Genomic DNA, 18,104 nt, shown 5'->3' with positions numbered 1-18,104 from the left:
ATATATATATATATATATATATATATAAAACTAAGTTATTTGAAGAAAAAGGTTACGCTTGTCCAGCAGTAGTATTTGTTTGTATGAATCTAACAGTGCTTTTCACTTTAAATTGCTAGCATCTGCTATCTTCCCTCTTAATGATAATTTCTGAAATGTGTTATTAATGTTAACATGAAATAGCTATTATTATGTGTTGAGATGATCAAATTAATAACACTTACATATATAGATTTTCTTATAAGTGAGTCTTTAGCTGTTTTGACTTGGTTTTTTATTTGTCCCAAAGAGTAATCACTAGATATCTTTTACATGAGACTTTCCCTGGAGATATGTGTCTCAATTTTACAAATCATTTAAAGAAGACTCTAAAGTTGGTAGGTTGGAAAAAATAATAGTTAACTTCTTTACAATTACTTGGATATAAAATGAATATCTCATTAGAAGAAATCAAATTATGTACTGTAAATTACTATTTTCTATTTTTAAAAATAGTTAAAGACTATTATCTATTTGGTGCCTCCAAAATTCAACCTACTTTAAGCTTTTATCTAAAATGGGGGCGATGATAACATTTTAGAAAAAGTTTTCCCCTCAGATTTTGGAATAAATTATTGAAAACTAATGATTGTTTAATGAGCTTAAGTTCTTTCAATTCTATATGTTACAATATTGTTATAATGCAAAAAATGTTCTTAGATAATTTCTCATAAAATTATTTTTTTAAAAAATTTAGGATGCTGAGCTCTTAATACATGAGTTCTTTTATTAAAATGTTACGAAAGGAGATAATTGTGTTCTACCTTTGAAACTCTGCTGTTTCAGTATTTAAACATAGGTTTAATTACCAAAGCCTGGTGGAACAGGCATTGATGAGAGAGGAAAAAGTTGCTGAATTAGAACTTGAACAGGAGTCAAGAGTTAATCATTTTTAGAAATTGTGCTGGCTTCCTAATAGTGCTTGGATGAAACTGCCAGGAATACATTTTCATGTGACCCTCATCTAGGAACATTGGCTTATTACTAAGTCCTAAGAGCCAGGTAGTGGGTAGTATGCATAAATACCAACCCTGGCTTTATTTTGCTTCTCTTTCATAGAGAGAGCTTTCTAATAATGGGAAGTTGATCCTCTTATTCTGTGGGTTCTATGGAGAAAAGAATACGTTAGTGCCTTTAAACTGCAATCCTGCTGAACATGATTGCTTCCATTTGGCACCTAGGCAAAGAAAATATGGTGGATTTGTTTTGTGTGGTTTTTTTTTTTTTTTTTTTAGCTTCAGAAAAAGACATGAAAAATATTGTATAACCTCTTATGGAGCTCATTACAAAATGTGAACCTCAAAAGACTGAACTGGCAATAGAAGAAAAAGCCGGTTAGGATTTATAAATCAGAACTTTGAACTGAAACGAAAAGAGCAGGACTTAAAACTCAATCAAAAGGGCATGAGTCCAGAAACACTGGCCTATACATCTGTCATTTTTATCCTCAAGCTGCACAGGAAATATTTAAAAATCAAGAATACTTTTCATTTAGATTACATTGGAAGGATATGTGACTCTCTTAGATTTTATACATCTGCTGATGGTCTTACAAATATGACAACATTTTGAAAATTTACTTAAAGTGTATTTTATAAAGCTACTTGGAGGTGTATAAGCTACTTTATTTTTCAAAAATTTTCTTAAAATACTGAGATTCAAACTGGTGAGTCATCTTCTTTAGATCTCAGTTATATTTGCTATTTCAACCCATAGTTATTTCATGAGGAATGTTAATGAAGTTTGTGGGACTATGCATTTTTTTTTTATTCTAAGCATGGATCCAGTCAGATTGTTTTCCTTTTAATACCCCTGAATTGTCTACTCTGTGTCCAGTTGACTCATTCTTGTAATAAAGTTTTAAGTTTATCCTACCCATACTAAGTGCCCCTTTAGGAGGAAGGCTCATTTATATTCTCTGTTCCAAGAATAAGACTTTTGCACGGTTCTTTAAACAATTCCATCTTCATGTTTCAAAACCATCTTATTTTGAACTAGATATTGTTTTGCCTGCTGAGTAGAGGGGATATAAAAGCAGCATCTTCAAGCTAAATTAAAACGGATAATGATATATTACTCATGGAAAAACAATGTTTGTGCACTTTTATCAGTCACGAGAATTTATTTTATAAAAATCTCTGCCAAGAACTTTATGTCGACATATCCATATAACAATACAACTAGAGAGTTTGGGGAGTAGAGTTGGATCTCAAATTTAACTGGTTTTAAATATTAATGACTTTGGCTTTTAGATCTTTTTGTGTGTTTATAATACTGCTACATTGCAATTATTTCTGCTATTTAAAACAGACAAACAAACAAACAAAAAACTATTGATAACTTCCTAAATCTTACTGAGAATATCCCATTGGCCCTGGATATTAATCACAAGTGCAGCCACAGTTAGTTAGCGTATGTATGTTGGTTCATACTAGGTACATATTTGGAACACTAATTTCATACTGCTGAGTGTTGTCATAACCATTCTGGTAAGTCTCTGTTGAATTACTAGTTCTAAAACCAGTCTGTATACCAACAGACACAAAATGACTTTCAAGCACGGATGTAATTTACACTACTGTAAACGACATTTTGTGGTTTTGCCTTCAAATTTCTCTGAAGCAGACTAAAGTAACCTCTGTTATGATTTTCCTTGTATACAAAAGTACTATATCCACCCCTTTCTTTGTGAATAATGCTGTGGTCATCCTTCATGCCTCCTCTACTACTAGAATGACCAGAACCTCTGTCTTTGACCAACTAAAGCAATTTGGGATTAATTGCTTGATTGGCTTCGGAAAGCAAAAGTAAAGTCACTTACTTGCTTTATGTTAATAGATGTGAAGAAAGTATTTTAGTACTGTGAGCAGTTCTTCCAATTAGATGAGTACAACTTTCTGAGTAGTCAAAATTAATGAAAAAATTTACATCTTCTAGAGGTAGCCATCTGAAATCATACCTGTAGCACTCATAATAGGAACTTTTCCATGTTGGAAATAATTTAGAACTCAAGTCATATTTGTCTTAACTCCTGTCACCATGGATACCTATGAAAGGCCATTCTCTTCTCATTTGTCTGATAAGCTTATCACACTTTTTGGTTTCACAAAATGATGATTTCATTTTTCTTTTACTCAGATCTATTTCATTGGTCTTCATTAAGTTTAGCTTTCTTGTTTAGGTCATTATATGTACCCACACTCTGAAAAATATTGTTTTTTGCTTTAGTGCACTACAGTTTATCCTATATACTAAAAGGCTAATAGGCAAATTGTCCCCTGGACCAGGAGTTTGACCAGGGGATGAGGCCGACTGGCCAACCACCCACAGCTCCTCCCCCTGGCCAGCCCCACCCCTGATTGCCACCCCCCCCCCCCCCCGCACAAATTCTTGCACCAGGGCTCTAGTACAAATATAATGTTTCAGGGAGCCTTCAGCAAGCTGCCTTACTTCATTTGGTCAAGTTGCACTCTACATTAAAGTATTCCATATCAGGCATCTACACTAATAAAAGAGAAACATGGTAATTAGCATACGACCGCTACCCTTCCCATTGGCTAATCAGCATATCCTTATCCAAATTAACTGTCAGCCAAGATGGCGGCCGGCAGCTATGCACTGAAGTGAGCAGGGAGGCTTGCTTGCTCCAGTGACTGTGGACTCCAACGTTCCCCGCCTAACTTGCCGGCCTCTCAGCTGCAACTCTAAGCAACTATGTACTATGTTGCAAATAAGAAGCTAAACAAAACCCCAGAAACCAGCCGGACTGAAAGCCAGCCGGACCGCAACATTGTATCGATGTTTTCAGCAGCGAGGCCTCAGAGCTAAAGCTGGCCCAGAATAAAAAAAAAAAAAGAAAACAAGGAGCGGTTGGGAGCTTCAGTCACCCGCTTCTGGAAAACAGCCCTCAGCCCCTCACCCAGCCTGGCCAGGCACCCCAGTGGGGACCCCCACCCTGATCCAGGACACCCTTCAGGGCAAACCAGCCAGCCCCTACCCATGCACCAGGCCTCTATTCTATATAGTAAAAGGGTAATATGCCTCCCAGCACCGGGATCAGCGTGACAGGGCACAGCGCCCAAACCCCCTGATCGCCCTGCCACACTGTGTGTGACAGAGGGCGGGGCCACAACTTCCCTATCTGCCCTGCTCTGTTCATGACAGGGGGAGGTGCACCAACCCCCTGATCAGCCCTGCTCTGTGCCTGATGGGGGGAGCTCCCCAATCCCTTGATTGCCCTGCGGCTCTGTGCATTACAGGGGGCAGTGCCCCAACCCCCTGATCTGCCCTGCTCTGTGTGTGATGGGGTGGCGCCGCAACATCCCCATCGACCCTGCCTTGAGTGTGACAGGGGGCGGTGCCCCAACCCCCCAATCGGCCCTACCCTGAGCGTGACTGAGGGTGGCATCGCAACCTCCTGATCCGCCCTGCTCTGTGCATGATGGGGTGGCGCCCCAACTCCCCAATTGGCCCTGCTCTGAGCCTGACCAAGGGACTGCACTTAGGGATTGGGCCTGCCCTCTGCCTCCCGGGAGCAGGCCTAAGCCAGCCGGTCGTTATCTCCCGAGGGGTCCCAGACTGCCAGAGGGCACAGGCCGGGCTGGGGGACCCCCCCCCCCCAGTGCACAAATTTTTGTGCACCGGGCCTCTAGTTTTATATAATTTATCAAATGAAAAGTAGGTCATTTTTCTCAGGTTGATTTTCTCCCATACTACAAGTCAGTCTTCCTGGTGTTGCAATACAAATTTACTAACCTCTCTCCAAATTACACTTGTGGTCCCTTGGAAGCAACACCACCATAGACCCAAGTAGACTGCAAGCTGAATGTTTTATAGTATTCAGCAACTACTTGCTTTATCTGTTGGTCAGTTCCTCAGTTGGCACTCTCTCTCTCTCTCTCTCTCTCTCTCTCTGGCTATTGATCAAATCCATCTGAGCTACTCCAATTATATCCAACCAGTTTGGAGTAATTGGAGATCCCCGAGCTTGAGAGACAATGAGTTCAGTAAAGTTATATTTTGCAGATACATCCATGACATTGATAATTTAGTTTGCTTCATAGAAGTGCAGAATTGGCTTTGGGCATTTATGTCCTCTAACTGAAATGTCCTTGCTTCTTTGGTGTGCTTTCACCTCTTATGCTATTCTAGCCAATCTAGTGGGATCTTCATAAAAATTCTTCTCAAATTTGGGAGTCTCATCAAAATTCCTCCTCCTTTTAACTAGTTTCTCCCCAGTGGGTCCACACTTATTTCCAGATTGGGGTTCTTTCTGACCTCCTCCTAAATTAAGTTGCATCAAATCTTTTTTCCTTGGTTCAATCTTGGTTATCCAAGTAAGCAAATGTTATGTTAATGGTTTGGTTGGTGCGGAAACATTTGGGAGAGTCTATGATGAATCCCTGGAGGTGGCTTTAGTAAGAGTGAAGCCTTCAGGGGATGGGGGTGGTGATAGCTAAACAACAGTGAAAAGAATTGGAACCACAAACTAGAAAAATACATGAGATTATTATTTTCTTATTGATTTCAGAGAGAGAGGAAGGGAGAGAGACAGAGAGAGAAAAACATCAACTGGCTGCCTACCTCCCACACCCCAACTGGATATCAAACCTACAACCTGAACAAGAGTTGAACCTGGCAGCCTTTTGGTACACGGGAAAAACTCACCCAACTGGTCCACACCAGCCAGGGTGGTTATTGTATTTTTCTTTAAAAGGATTTGTAAGTACTTTGTTGGTCTTTGAATTATTGTATACTTGACAAAGTTTGCCTGTTGCCTTTAAGGTTGAAGGATCACTGGCTTTCTTATTATCATAATTATTATCAAATCATTAAATTTATTAGAACTTTAATATGGATTTCTTGTGGCTGATAAATGGTATAATGGTGCGTGTCTGTGTGTGTATAGAAGATTCACCCAGAGTAGGGTCATTTGGGTGAGCGTAGATCTTAGAGCATCAGAAATATCTTATTGTTATGGTTTAGCCTTCTTTTATATCTTTATAACCTCTTCCCCCCACAGGGAAGCCCTCTTCTAACTCTTTGAAAACTACAGTTTGTTAAACCTGTGAACTTATTTTACAAGTAATCAACAGAGTATTTTCTTAACTCACAAATAAATATTTGAGATGCTTTGTGTGTGTATTTTTAATAGCAACAAGGCTGTGTCTTCCTTTGCAAAGTTAAGTGAAGGGAGGGTGAATGAATTTAATTGTTACAGATGGCCAATCTGAATAGTTCAAGCAAACATTATCTCTTCTTCAGTAGGAAATGTTTCTGCTTGAATTACTCTGGTAATTGCCTCAGAGCTGTACTTTACCTGAGTAGGCGGTCTTCAGCTGTCTCCATATATTCACAGTTAAATTAGACCTGACTGTAAGACTCAGCCTCTCAAGGATTTCATGAGGAATTTGGAAGGTTCAAAGGGTTAGATAGAGCCTGGTTGCTTGGCCATTAAATGACAAAATGACAACATTGTAGTTTTAACTAAGGTATGTGCTCCTGTTGCTGGTGAAAATAGGGTTCTTCCAGAGTTACAAGAAAAGCATTATAGGGACCCAGGCATAGGAGTGTATGGTATGGTGGCAAGATTTATTGAAGGATAAATAAACTTAGAGTAACTAGACTTATTGCCCCCAGGTACCTGGTGACTACTACCAGATGGCTCAGCTCAGTTCTGCTTCGGAGTAAGTCCAGTCTCTGGGGCCAGAAGCCTGCACTTGTCTTCACCTAGCCCAGGTGAATCACCCCCAGAGATTCTGCGCCATTGGCCTGGCATTGGCAGGGCATCCAAAGCTGCCCTAGTTCAGTTTAGCCCATGCCAAAGCTTAGTCTCTGTCCCTGTCTTGCTCACTTAGTCTCTGTTCCTGGGCTGCACTCCACAGAAGCTTGGGCCCATGTGGCTGCCAGCCCACTGTGCTGCAAGGGGTCCATGCTTGAAGCCACGTGGCTACAGTGGAGAGAGAATGTGCCTGAACAGGCTAATGAATGGGCAAAGGTGTGCTTCCCTGATGGGCCTTTGTTAAGCTTTGATTATATTAGCTTGGGCTTGAGAAGGAGTAAGCTTTCTTTCAAAGTAACCAACCTCTTTCCTGATCCTTCCCTGGCTTGTGTTGGGTCCTCTGCCTATTGGATAGGCCCTATCCAATCCAGTCTTGCTCCCAGGTTTCCCAGGATAGACTCCACCTATTTATGTCATCATTTTGGCGCCTATTGCACATGCCTCAAAGTGTTGCCTCCTCATCTGGTTTCTACTGTGCATGCATCCAGCAGAGGAATGTCCCTTTATTGTTTCCTCCTCCCCACTATAGTCCGGTTGTACCTCAGGGAGATTGGAAAGCCAGTCCTTCCTCCCTACATGAGAGGATAGAGGGATGTTAGTCCCTGTGGCAAAGATTCAGCTGTCCCCTGGGGAGTCTGAAGCTGTAAACCAGACTAAAGCCTGAGTAAGTGTAATTTCCAGACTCAACCAAGTCCAGCCAGGGTAGCTAGCTCCCTTCTCTTGTTAACTCCTAGCTGCCTACACTACCACTCCCATCTAGGCTTTCTGTTTGTTAGTTTTGCATTTTCCAGTCTCTTAAAATGTATTATTTTATCATTAGAAGTATAAAAAATAGTATTTTTTTTAGCAGGGAACACAATATTCTGCTAAACCTTTGTATTTGACAAAATATAAATAAGTGAAGAGAGTGGTGACCCTGACTCCGTTCTGTGTACTTTTGAACCTGTGATATCATTTAGCAGTGGAAAACACCCCAGGAGCTCAGAAGCAGAACTTCAGAATCAGCTCTAAGAGAGATTGTGCTGACGGTTTGCTACTATGGATATTAGTTGTTGTTTTTGAAAGATGATACTTCATAAAACACAGTTTCTTTTAAAAAAGAGATTTGAGGTACAGGCTAATGGCTGATATATGGATGATGCTAAAATAAGAAAGAATATTATAGCAGTCAACTGTAATTTTTCCTACTCTAAATTGTACTTTCACTTCTCTGTGTAGTCTCTTTGGGGATTGAACTTGAACATCACCTATAATATGGAATTGCTTGTGAATTGTAGCAGAGTGTAAGTGTCTGTAAGCCATTGTATCACTGCATCTTTTAACTTGAGGGTTTAGATGTTAACCTCAAAATAGAAGTCCAAAGTGAGAAAAAACAAGTGTTTATTTGAGATCCAAAAGAATAGCTTTTCAGGAAACACTCATTCAGAGGGAAACCCAAATAGTGTTCTGATTTGAAGGTTAAGCAAAGGGTATTCATGAGAAAGGGAAGGAGAATACTTACATAAATAGAAGAGAGAAATTTATGTGGGTACAGATAAGCTAAAAGGGTGATGCTAATTCTAAAGAACATCCTTAATTTTCAATCTGGTTGCTGTAATGTCTGCTTTCCTGTTAGCTTTGCAAACAATTATTTGTAATACAGTGCTGCTATAGGCTCAGTTCAAAGGTCATTTTGCCCAATTTTAACATTCAAAGGTTTGAAGAGTAAAACAGTACAAGGCAGTTATATTGGATGGCAGACCAGACTCCATTTTGAAGTGGCTCCGTTTACATTATTATTATTTTTTTACAATTCTGTAGTTCTTTTTAGCAATCTTAATCGGAATCGGAGTCCTGAGTCAAACCAATCAATATGAAATCTATTTCACCCATGATAAGCAAATGACTAGCTCCATTAACATCATGAAGTGCTGTGCCGAAGAAATAAGGGAAGGCTGTATTTGCTAGTGATTTTCTCACCATGAAAATTGCCTATGTCATGCATTTCAGAAACTCAATTTGAGCAAAGATTTCTCAGGGAAGAATATAATAAATAAGCAGAAACAGAATTTGGAACTTGAACCCGGACAACTCCAGATAGTACAGTATAGAATCAAGTTGATAAGAGGGAAAAGGTGAGAAAAATAGGGATGACTTCACACACATTTTCACCTGCCTGAAAAAGTAAAGAAAAAAAAAATGGTGAGGAAAAAAGATTCTCCTTACCTTTGGATGAAATTATAATCACTGGCAGCAAATCTTGGAGAGCTTTGAAGACCTCAGAAGTGCCCTGAGGTTTACAGCAATTGCTTTGCGATGTTATAAGTTCAGAGGTATTTAAACCTTAACATCACATTTTAGGAAAGCCTTGTTCTTTTGATAGTTTAGTATCTTTAAAGTGGCTTTCATTGTTACAGTAAAAATATACTGTGGTGACTTGTACTGCACAGGAAAATCTAATGTTCCAGTGAGTAGATTTTGTTTTCTGTTTGAAAGCTCTCTAAAAAAGAATGTGCCCAGGCTTTCTATTTATTTATTCACCTCTTGAGGGAGGAAGAAAATTTCCTCTACCCTTCAGGTTTCTTTAAGCTGGTCTAATAATTAAGCCTACAAGAGACACTAACCCAAATTAAATTACATGCATGCATGTGTATGGGAACTCCACATACATGCAAGAGTCAGAGACACCTCGTGCCCCCATAGATGAGAGGTTCAGCGACAGAAAAAGAAATGAGGTATATATGACATTCTGAGGTAAGGATGAGCTAAGGCAACTTGGGGCTTCAAGGGGAAGAAAGGTTATTCACAGGACAATAAGAAGAGCAGATTTCAATAATTGGAAAGTTTGCCTTATCCTATAGATAGGCTATGAAAATTATTTTTGGTGATAACTCTTATTACAGGCAGGTTGAGGGTGAGGTAGAGGGGGTCAATGTGGAAAAAACGGGGGCATCTGCAATGCTTTCAACAATAAAGATAAATTTGAAAATATATGTGTAAATTATGTAACTTTATAATACATATGTTTATTATAAATTGAGAATAAATGGGTCAAAAGTAGACAAATGCAAAAAAATAATTGTGACAGTAATAAAAATATAGTCATTGACATATAAGAAGTACAAAAGATTTTCCATTTGACAAGAAACCATTGCAGAAAGAATTAATGAATTGCAGGTTAGCACTCAGGAATGAATCCAGAGCATAGTACTGAAAGATAAAGACAAAATAAATATAATGGTGCAGTTATAGTAGCTTATGAAATCGATTGCAAAATTCTAATATCTACCTAAAACATGTTCCAGAGAGAATGGGAAAAGTAACAGAAATTTAGTTTGTTAAAATATAACACAAATATAAAGAAATAACATTTTAAAAATTAATGTGATGATGGGAGAGAGGGAGGGAGAGAGGGAGGTGGGTGTAGGTGGAAGAGGAAATAAGGGGGACAAATGGTGATTTAAAAAAAAACAGAATAAAAGAAAGTAAAGATAAATTCATAGAATTTCATTTAAAATAAGAATTTATTATATTTACTTCATTATTTTTTTCATTTTATAGGCATATTTATATCTATCTATGAATCAGAGAGTTAGAATTAGAAATGCATTGACTCATATTTCTGTAATCTTTCAATTCCTTGTTATAACTCTTATCCTTAAAATTCCAGGATTCATCCCTTATTCTATTATGAGAAAAAATTACACAGTTTATTTAGTCTTTGTGATATTACTCTATGACCTGAATATGTAATGCCCTTATAGAAACATGTAATAAATTTAAAAGGAGAGATATCGAGGTAAATCAACATACAAATCAGTAGCTGAGTATTATGTCCCAGTATTTGCTGGAATACAGCTAGATAGAATGTTGATAGGTATCCCAGAGAATTATGAAAAGTTACTAGGTCTCCAGAAAGCAAAATTTAAAACAAAAAGTATAACCAGTGACTATATCTGCATAACCTAATACTTTCAAAGGAAATTTAATAATCTAATAACTTATCAATGGTTCACATTGAATGTTTATTTAGTGAGAAAGAATATAAAGATATTCACATATCTAAATATGTATATATCTAGATCTAGGGACAGCTATGTTTATATATCTGTTTCTATATATAAAATAGATATATTAATATGTTTATATATATAGAAAGAGATTTATTATAAGCAATTGGCCCTCACTGGGGATTGAACCCACAACCTAGATATGTGCTCTGATTGGAAATTGAACCCCCAACCTTTTAGTGTATGAGACAATGCTCCAACCAACTGAGCAACCCAGTCAGGGCAAAAGTATGCCAAGTTTTTATACCAGTAACCAGACTCCTCACATGCAACTTTAAATATATGGTAGTCAAGCCCTAACCAGTTTGGTTCAGTGGCTAGAGCATTGGCCTGCAGACTGAAGGGCCCCAAGTTCTGGTCAAAGGCATTTACCTTGGTTGCTGGCACATCGCCAGTGGGGAGTATGAAGAAGGCAGCTGATCAATGTTTCTCTCTCATAGATATTTCTAACTCTCTATCCCTCTCCCCTCCTCTCTGTAAAAAATCAATAAAATATATTTTTTAAAAAGTATAGAGTGTCAAACCATCACTATCACATGGTTATCTGTTAAATGCAGAATTGTTCTTCTCAGCCACTTCAAACCTTCACCAGGAAACCCTTGCAGCTTAATGCAATTAGCAGGATGAATTGATTTAAATGATTCCTTTCTTTTTGATGAGGGAGGTTGTTTAGAGAAATGCCCTTCTGACATTCATATTCCTGACTCTGGCCTTTTTCAAAATCTCCGCGAGCTTCAGGCTGTGACTTTGAAATGCTCCTTTACCCAATGGGCATTACTAGCTACATTCCAAGAGTATTTGCATCTTTTCCTATCACCTTTAGCTCTCTTTTTCTTTCCAATTCTCAATTCCATTTTTGGAATTATTGCCAACCAAAATTAATTGCATTACTAAATAAATATATTAAAATGCCTTTCAAAACACCTTTGGGGCTTTAGTAATATCCCTGCACTGAGAATTAGGTTTAGAAGGAATTTTAGTTTATATACAAAATATGTAAGTAGAGAATACAGACATTGTGACTATATAAATACACACAGAAGGACTGTTCCTGTAGTCCTTCATGTTACCTGGGAGTATTTTTATCCTAGAACCCCTACTATGACTTGTGGTTCACTCGTATCTGGACGAAATAAAAATGTGGCTGTGACTATAAAAGGTAAGTCACAGACAGAGCAGGAGTACTGTGCCTTTGCAGCGGTTCTCAACCTGTGGGTCGCAACCTCTTTGGAGGTCGGATGACCCTTTCACAGGAGTCACCTAAGACCATCCTGCATATCAGATATTTACATTATGATTCATAACAGTAGCAACATTACAGTTATGAAGTAGCAACGAAAATAATTTTGTGGTTGGGTCACAACATGAGGAATTGTAATTAAAGGGCCAGAAGGTTGAGAACCACTGTTTAGAGGAATAGAGGAAGTGGGAGAAAAATATCCAGGGCATTCAAGCCATAGTCCCACATCTATTAAGAGTTGACCTGGAGCCCAGCTGGTGTTGCTCAATAGTTGAGCCTCCACCTATGAACCAGGAGGTCACGGTTTGATTCCCAGGTGAGGGCACATGCCCCGCTTGTGGGCTAGCTCCTCAGTGTAGAGTGCAGGAGGAAGCCGATCAATAATTCTCTTTCATCATTGATGTTTCTATCTCTCTCTCCCTCTCCCTTCCTCTATGAAATCAATAAAATGTAGTTTTAAAAAATAGTTGAGAGGCATAAATTAAGTTGCAAGAGGGTCAAAAGACATGTACTGTGTCTCTATAACTTTACTATTATGTAGCAAACTTGAGGAAGATGTATTGGTTATACCAAACATACTAAATAAAAATCACTCCGAATTGTTGCGGTTTTTGCATTTTATTTTATTTCAACCATTCAAAGCACATTGCTTTCTGGGCTGTGATGGACCTAGAGCCCTAAATCATAAAATCAGAAAGGCAGTGAACATTTAGATAAAGAGCCAAATATGGGTAGGAGAAATCTCTTAATATGCACACTTTCTGAAACTTCATAAAATAGATGTTTAAAAATCTCTTTGGAATTACAGAAAGAGGTGATTAAGAAAAGTGTCTAGTAATTGAGGGATGAGAAATGGAAATTACTTACATAAATAATTTAGTGTATATAAAAGTATCATTTGTAGCATTTTATTTAACAAGCTTCCTTTATTGTTTTATTTCAGTGTGAAAATAGTGATTTTTTTTGTGTGTGTATTTTCCATTATGATAGTCCTCAAACTCTATTTTATCTACAAGATCTTAAATACCTCCTCCGTCAGTTCACTTATGTTAGTAATTTTTCAAGATCCTAACTGTTATGCTGAAATATGCCTTTATACTTGTGCTTGAATGTTTTTGTAATAATTACATTTATTGAGTTATGGAAATAAGTTATGCACTTTACATACATTTTATTTAATCTTTAAAACAATCTGTAATAACTGTTATTTTCAAGTGAGGAAATTAAGGATCAGAAAAATTAAGGTATTTGTCACCTGAAGTACTTCATAGGATTGGTACTTCAGCCAACATTACTCCAAAACTTACTGATATTACTACTTCCCTTCTCTTGACTACAATCCATAAAATACATAAGCAATATGAAGGGGATAAAAATACATATTCTGGACTCAAATTACATAGTTTATTTGGAAAATTTCTACATCATGGAAAGTGTGCAATGAATAAATCCCAAGAATGTATTTGCTTGCAGTGTGCTTCTCTGTTCTCTTTCTTAGCATTGGGATTTTAATGTTGCCTTTCTTCCTCCCAATTGTTGCAGTAAGAATGGCAAGTGGTGGGAGGAAATGATCTAATAAGTTGGAGGCAAACACCAGATAGAGGAGCTGAATATTTTAACTTGTTAACAATGTGAAATGGAAAATACTACATGAGGTCCTCAGATGGTTAAGACTTTACAGCTGCATAACTTTATGTATCCTAACCTACAATATGAATTGGGTCAAAGATATAGCTCTCAATAAAAAAGCATTATTTCTATCAGAATTATTTAGATATACAGCTTAGTGTCTGTATCCCTTTCATCAACTCCATGAAAAATGCAGCTTCTGTGGGGAGACTTTCAATTGAGCTTCCCAGGTCACACGTCAAACCTACTCCAATGTGTTGGAAGTATTTATCTTTCTTTCTTAATTTCCAGATTATTTTAAAATGCTACCAGATCTAGAAACTCTCACTTGTCTAGAGTATATATAATTTCTGTCTCTGTAGAGTTTCTTATTTTATGAAATTATTAATTTCGGTCATTAAAGGTGTTACCAAAATTCCCATTTTTATGTTGTTGTTTTTTTCAATTGATATATATATTTTTTAAATTTTTTTTAAATATATTTTATTGATTTTTTACAGAGAGGAAGGGAGAGAGATAGAGAGTTAGAAACATCGATGAGAGAGAAACATCGATCAGCCGCCTCCTGCACATCTCCTACTGGGGATGTGCCCGCAACCCAGATACATGCCCTTGACTGGAATCGAACCTGGGACCCTTCAGTCCGCAGGCCGACGCTCTATCCACTGAGCCAAACCGGTTTCGGCTATTTTTTAAATTTTATAATCTTTCTATTTCCATCTTTCTAGTCAATTTTTATATAACTAATGTGTATCCCTTTCCTAATTGTATAGGCTCATTCCTATAGGACATATAAAAATAATAGTGCTGATACTAAACATGATGACCTATTTCTGTTTTCAGACTGAATACCTTTAGTGCATCCTTATTATATATTTTACTGTTTGCCCATATGTTAGTTGGGATTTTTGCAACAACATTCATAAATTAGAATGGCTTGAATTTTTATAGTGTCATCTTTTTTAAGGTTTAAGTCAATGTTAAACATGGATCAAAAATAATTGAGAAGTTTTCCTTTTTCATATATGCTCTAAAACAAGTTTATCAATACTGGAATTTTCTGTTATTTAAAGAATATAGCTTGTGCATTTCAAGGCCTTCACCTCTAGGAATTATATTTTGCTGCTACTTTCTGAGACCTGGTGTTCCTGGACCTTTCACTGCTCCTATTCTTTCTCTTCCCATTTATTTATGTGTCTTTTCTGTCTGATCTCAAGCTAGGTAGCCAGCCTATGAATTTTTAAAATCTGCAATTCTATCTTCATCTAGGATTCTCTGAAAAGGATGTTTGTAGGTCTTTTTTGTTTGTTTTCTTATTATTATTATATTTCTGTGATATGCAGAACTTACTTTTGTGACAATTTGAAATGTTCATATGGGAATTCCCTTGTTTGCATACTTGTTAACTCTCTTAAAACTATAAATCATTCTGAATTGCATCTTGAATTACATAGAAATAGGGCCTAGAAGTGGATGTTTACTAGAGTAAAACCTAAATAACTTTGTTCATAAATGAATTTTTGATAAACTATAGAATTCTATAGTGGACATTGTAGTCATCTTTCCAATATTCATTGCAGTCCTAACCTATTGTGTGGCAATCCTGAGGATTCCATAAGATTTATCTCACAATTTATTTTTGCTACAGATCTAATTGGTCTCAACTAGTGAAGGTATTGGGTCCATAGTAGCTTTTCTTTTCCATAAAAGATATGTGTTCCAAGTAGGTATAATCAGATTTTTATTTGTGGTTAAGAAATCTGTGGTAGGAAGAGAAGACACTTCCTCTGCTGGATTTCTATTATTTAGCCACCTTACAGTCACAAAGTCAAGAGGAAGCTGAGAAATTGGAGAAAAAAAGTAGAAATATTGGGGGAAAAAGTCTTTGGTGCTATCATTGAACTATGGGAAAAAATAAACTTAAATTCCCTTTACTCTTGAGTTTTTCATTAATATTTGCTAATAACTGTTGTTTAAATTAGTTATTTTTGGGGGGAGTACAAAATTAGGGAGCAGTCCAAAAGACTCACTTCTGACACCAGTTACAAATTAGTAGTCTCAAGATTCCTTTACCACCATTATTACTTACAGGTTTGGGGGTCCCCAAGACCAATCTCAGGATTAATAATTTATTAAAAGACTTGTGGAACTTCCAAAGTGGTTTTACTGAAAGATATTTTATTATAGTGAAAGGTTACAGATTAGAATCAGCCAAAGGAACAGAGGTATCAGCGGTGGTCAAGGGGGTCTCTGATCGGAGATAACCTCTGGCCAGAGAGAGCACTCTGTGCTCCCAGTTTTTGTCTGGCTTGTAGGAATAAATTAAAACAAGAAACAAAGAATAACAGCAAAAGCAGACAAAAATTTAGTTGTAGGAAAGAAATCACTCAGGACCTGAGCAGGCAACTCATCTGGCCCAAATGCCCCGATATTTAGGAGTTTAGAGGATTTATACCCTTAAGCTGGGATGTTCCTAGGCAAGGAACAAGTCACCCTCTCCATCATGTCTCAAAAAATGCATCTTTAAGCGATAATTCTCCTTCACTTAGGTGCTATGCCACCAGTTAGACCACATCCTGGAGGGCTCTGAATCTTTCCTGTTCACATGGGGGCCTGCCTGCCATGTCCACTGTCTATTTTTAAATTGTCACATCTTACATATAATCCCTCCAAGACCTCGCTGCCTTTCCCAACTCATATCTTTCTAGCTGCCTACTCTAATAAAGGCATGGAGCATTATCCAGGAAACTTCTATGTATGAATCTTCCTGTTGTTCTCTTCCACAGGAATCATAAAAAGTGTTACTTTTCCCATCAATAATGTGTGAGGACATGCATAAACTATTGCCAGTCAGGGAGGCTCTCCTGAGCCTTGGTGTCCAGAAATTTTATTGAGGTTCTATTATGTAGACATCATTGACTACCTGTGTGGTCCATATCTATCTCCAGCTTCTCCAGAAGTTAAGCTGTGTGGGGCCCTGTCTAGAGTGCACCGGATGCCCACGGCCAATTAGAGCAGTGGTTCTCAACCTTCCTAATGCCGAGACCCTTTAATACAGTTCCTCATGTTGTGGTGACCCCCAATTTCATTGTTACAAATTGAACATAATTAAAGCATAGTGATTGATCACAAAACAATATGTAATTATATATATATATATATATGTTTTCCGATGGTCTTAGGCGACTCCTGTGAAAGGGTCATTCGACCCCCAAAGGGGTCGTGACCAAAAGGTTAAGAACCACTTCATTAGAGTATAGAGGCCTTGTTCAGAGTATGCCAGATGTCCAAGGCCACTCTGAGCATGGGATTCTTACTCGGGGTGTCCAAGGACTATGCCAGGAGCAAGGACACAGCGACCTATGCACTGTGCAAGCATGCCCTTTTATAACCCAAATGATTGATGTCGCTATTTGGAAAGAAGCCTCAGTAGTCTAAGTAGTATAAAGTTGTTACTAACCAGTTTAGGTGTGGCTGCTTGGTGGGGCTGCTCCTATAGAAGGCAGGCTGCTGTTATGCAAGGCTGCACTATGGGGAAGATGCATCACTGACCAGCAGGTGTGGCTGCTTGGTGAGGCTGTAGCTCTAGGGATGGCTCCTGTATAACTAGCTCCTATTGTAGGAGTCTACTGCTTTGTAGGAAAGATGTATTGTTACCTAATTGGTATGTGGCTACATGCGGCTACCTGGGGACTTTGCTTTGAAGAACTATTTTGTTTAGTTGCTTCTTGTTAGCAATGGTTACATGGCCACTGGATCCTACACTAAAGACTCTTATATACCCACAACTTCTCTGTCTACCACCCAGCATCCAAGAAGGTCCAGCCCCTGGCAGAGGGTCTCAGACCCAACAGTTGGCTTAGTGGAGCAGGATAAAGGAAGAGAGTGCCTAAAATTGGCGCGATGAGCAGGATTCAGAAGTATGTGGGGGTTTGAGGAGTGAGTGCTCCCACAAGCTGATACCACAGACTTCTCACACTGTTAGACTATTTGGTATGCCCACCCTACCCTAACTCACATTGTTAGATTATATGGCAGGACCGAAGGTGCTCAGGCAAATGAAGATATTCCTAAAAGTCATGGATTTCCAGGGACTTAGATATTACCTGTCAGGACCCAAGGTAAAAGCCATACCTCTCTTGAGGCAAAGTCTAATTCTTTACTACATGGTGGCCAGAGGTGGGATTCTGGTTTATGAAACATAAGAATATTACATATATTACCTTTTTATCCTCTGTTTCTTTTTATAAAACAATCTTTTGTCCATGGCATAAGCTACTTCAAAAATTTCAACTGTTTTGGGAAGCACTAATAATATCAATGATTTGATATTTGTGTGGTAACAGCCAGGTCTTTAATCTGGTAT

The 18,104-nt window shown here is 38.0% G+C and overlaps 1 protein-coding gene and 2 pseudogenes across 1 annotated transcript in view; 1 reads left to right on the top strand and 2 right to left on the bottom strand.

Moving 5' to 3' along the window:
* NAALADL2 (N-acetylated alpha-linked acidic dipeptidase like 2) overlaps positions 1 to 18,104 on the top strand; it is a 796,115-nt gene that overhangs the window by 694,704 nt on the left and 83,307 nt on the right. The window lies entirely within an intron of this gene.
* On the bottom strand, positions 2,443 to 3,538 carry LOC139004447 (probable ATP-dependent RNA helicase DDX5 pseudogene; annotated as a pseudogene).
* On the bottom strand, positions 4,706 to 5,338 carry LOC139004446 (probable ATP-dependent RNA helicase DDX5 pseudogene; annotated as a pseudogene).

Source organism: Myotis yumanensis, unplaced genomic scaffold (genome assembly GCF_028538775.1).
Source record: "Myotis yumanensis isolate MYYU_CA2020_CCGP unplaced genomic scaffold, mMyoYum1.0.hap1 SCAF_2, whole genome shotgun sequence".
Lineage (NCBI taxonomy): Eukaryota > Metazoa > Chordata > Mammalia > Chiroptera > Vespertilionidae > Myotis > Myotis yumanensis.
The sequence above is the reverse complement of the archived record's forward strand: the minus strand, read 5'-3'. Positions and strand labels throughout refer to the sequence as shown.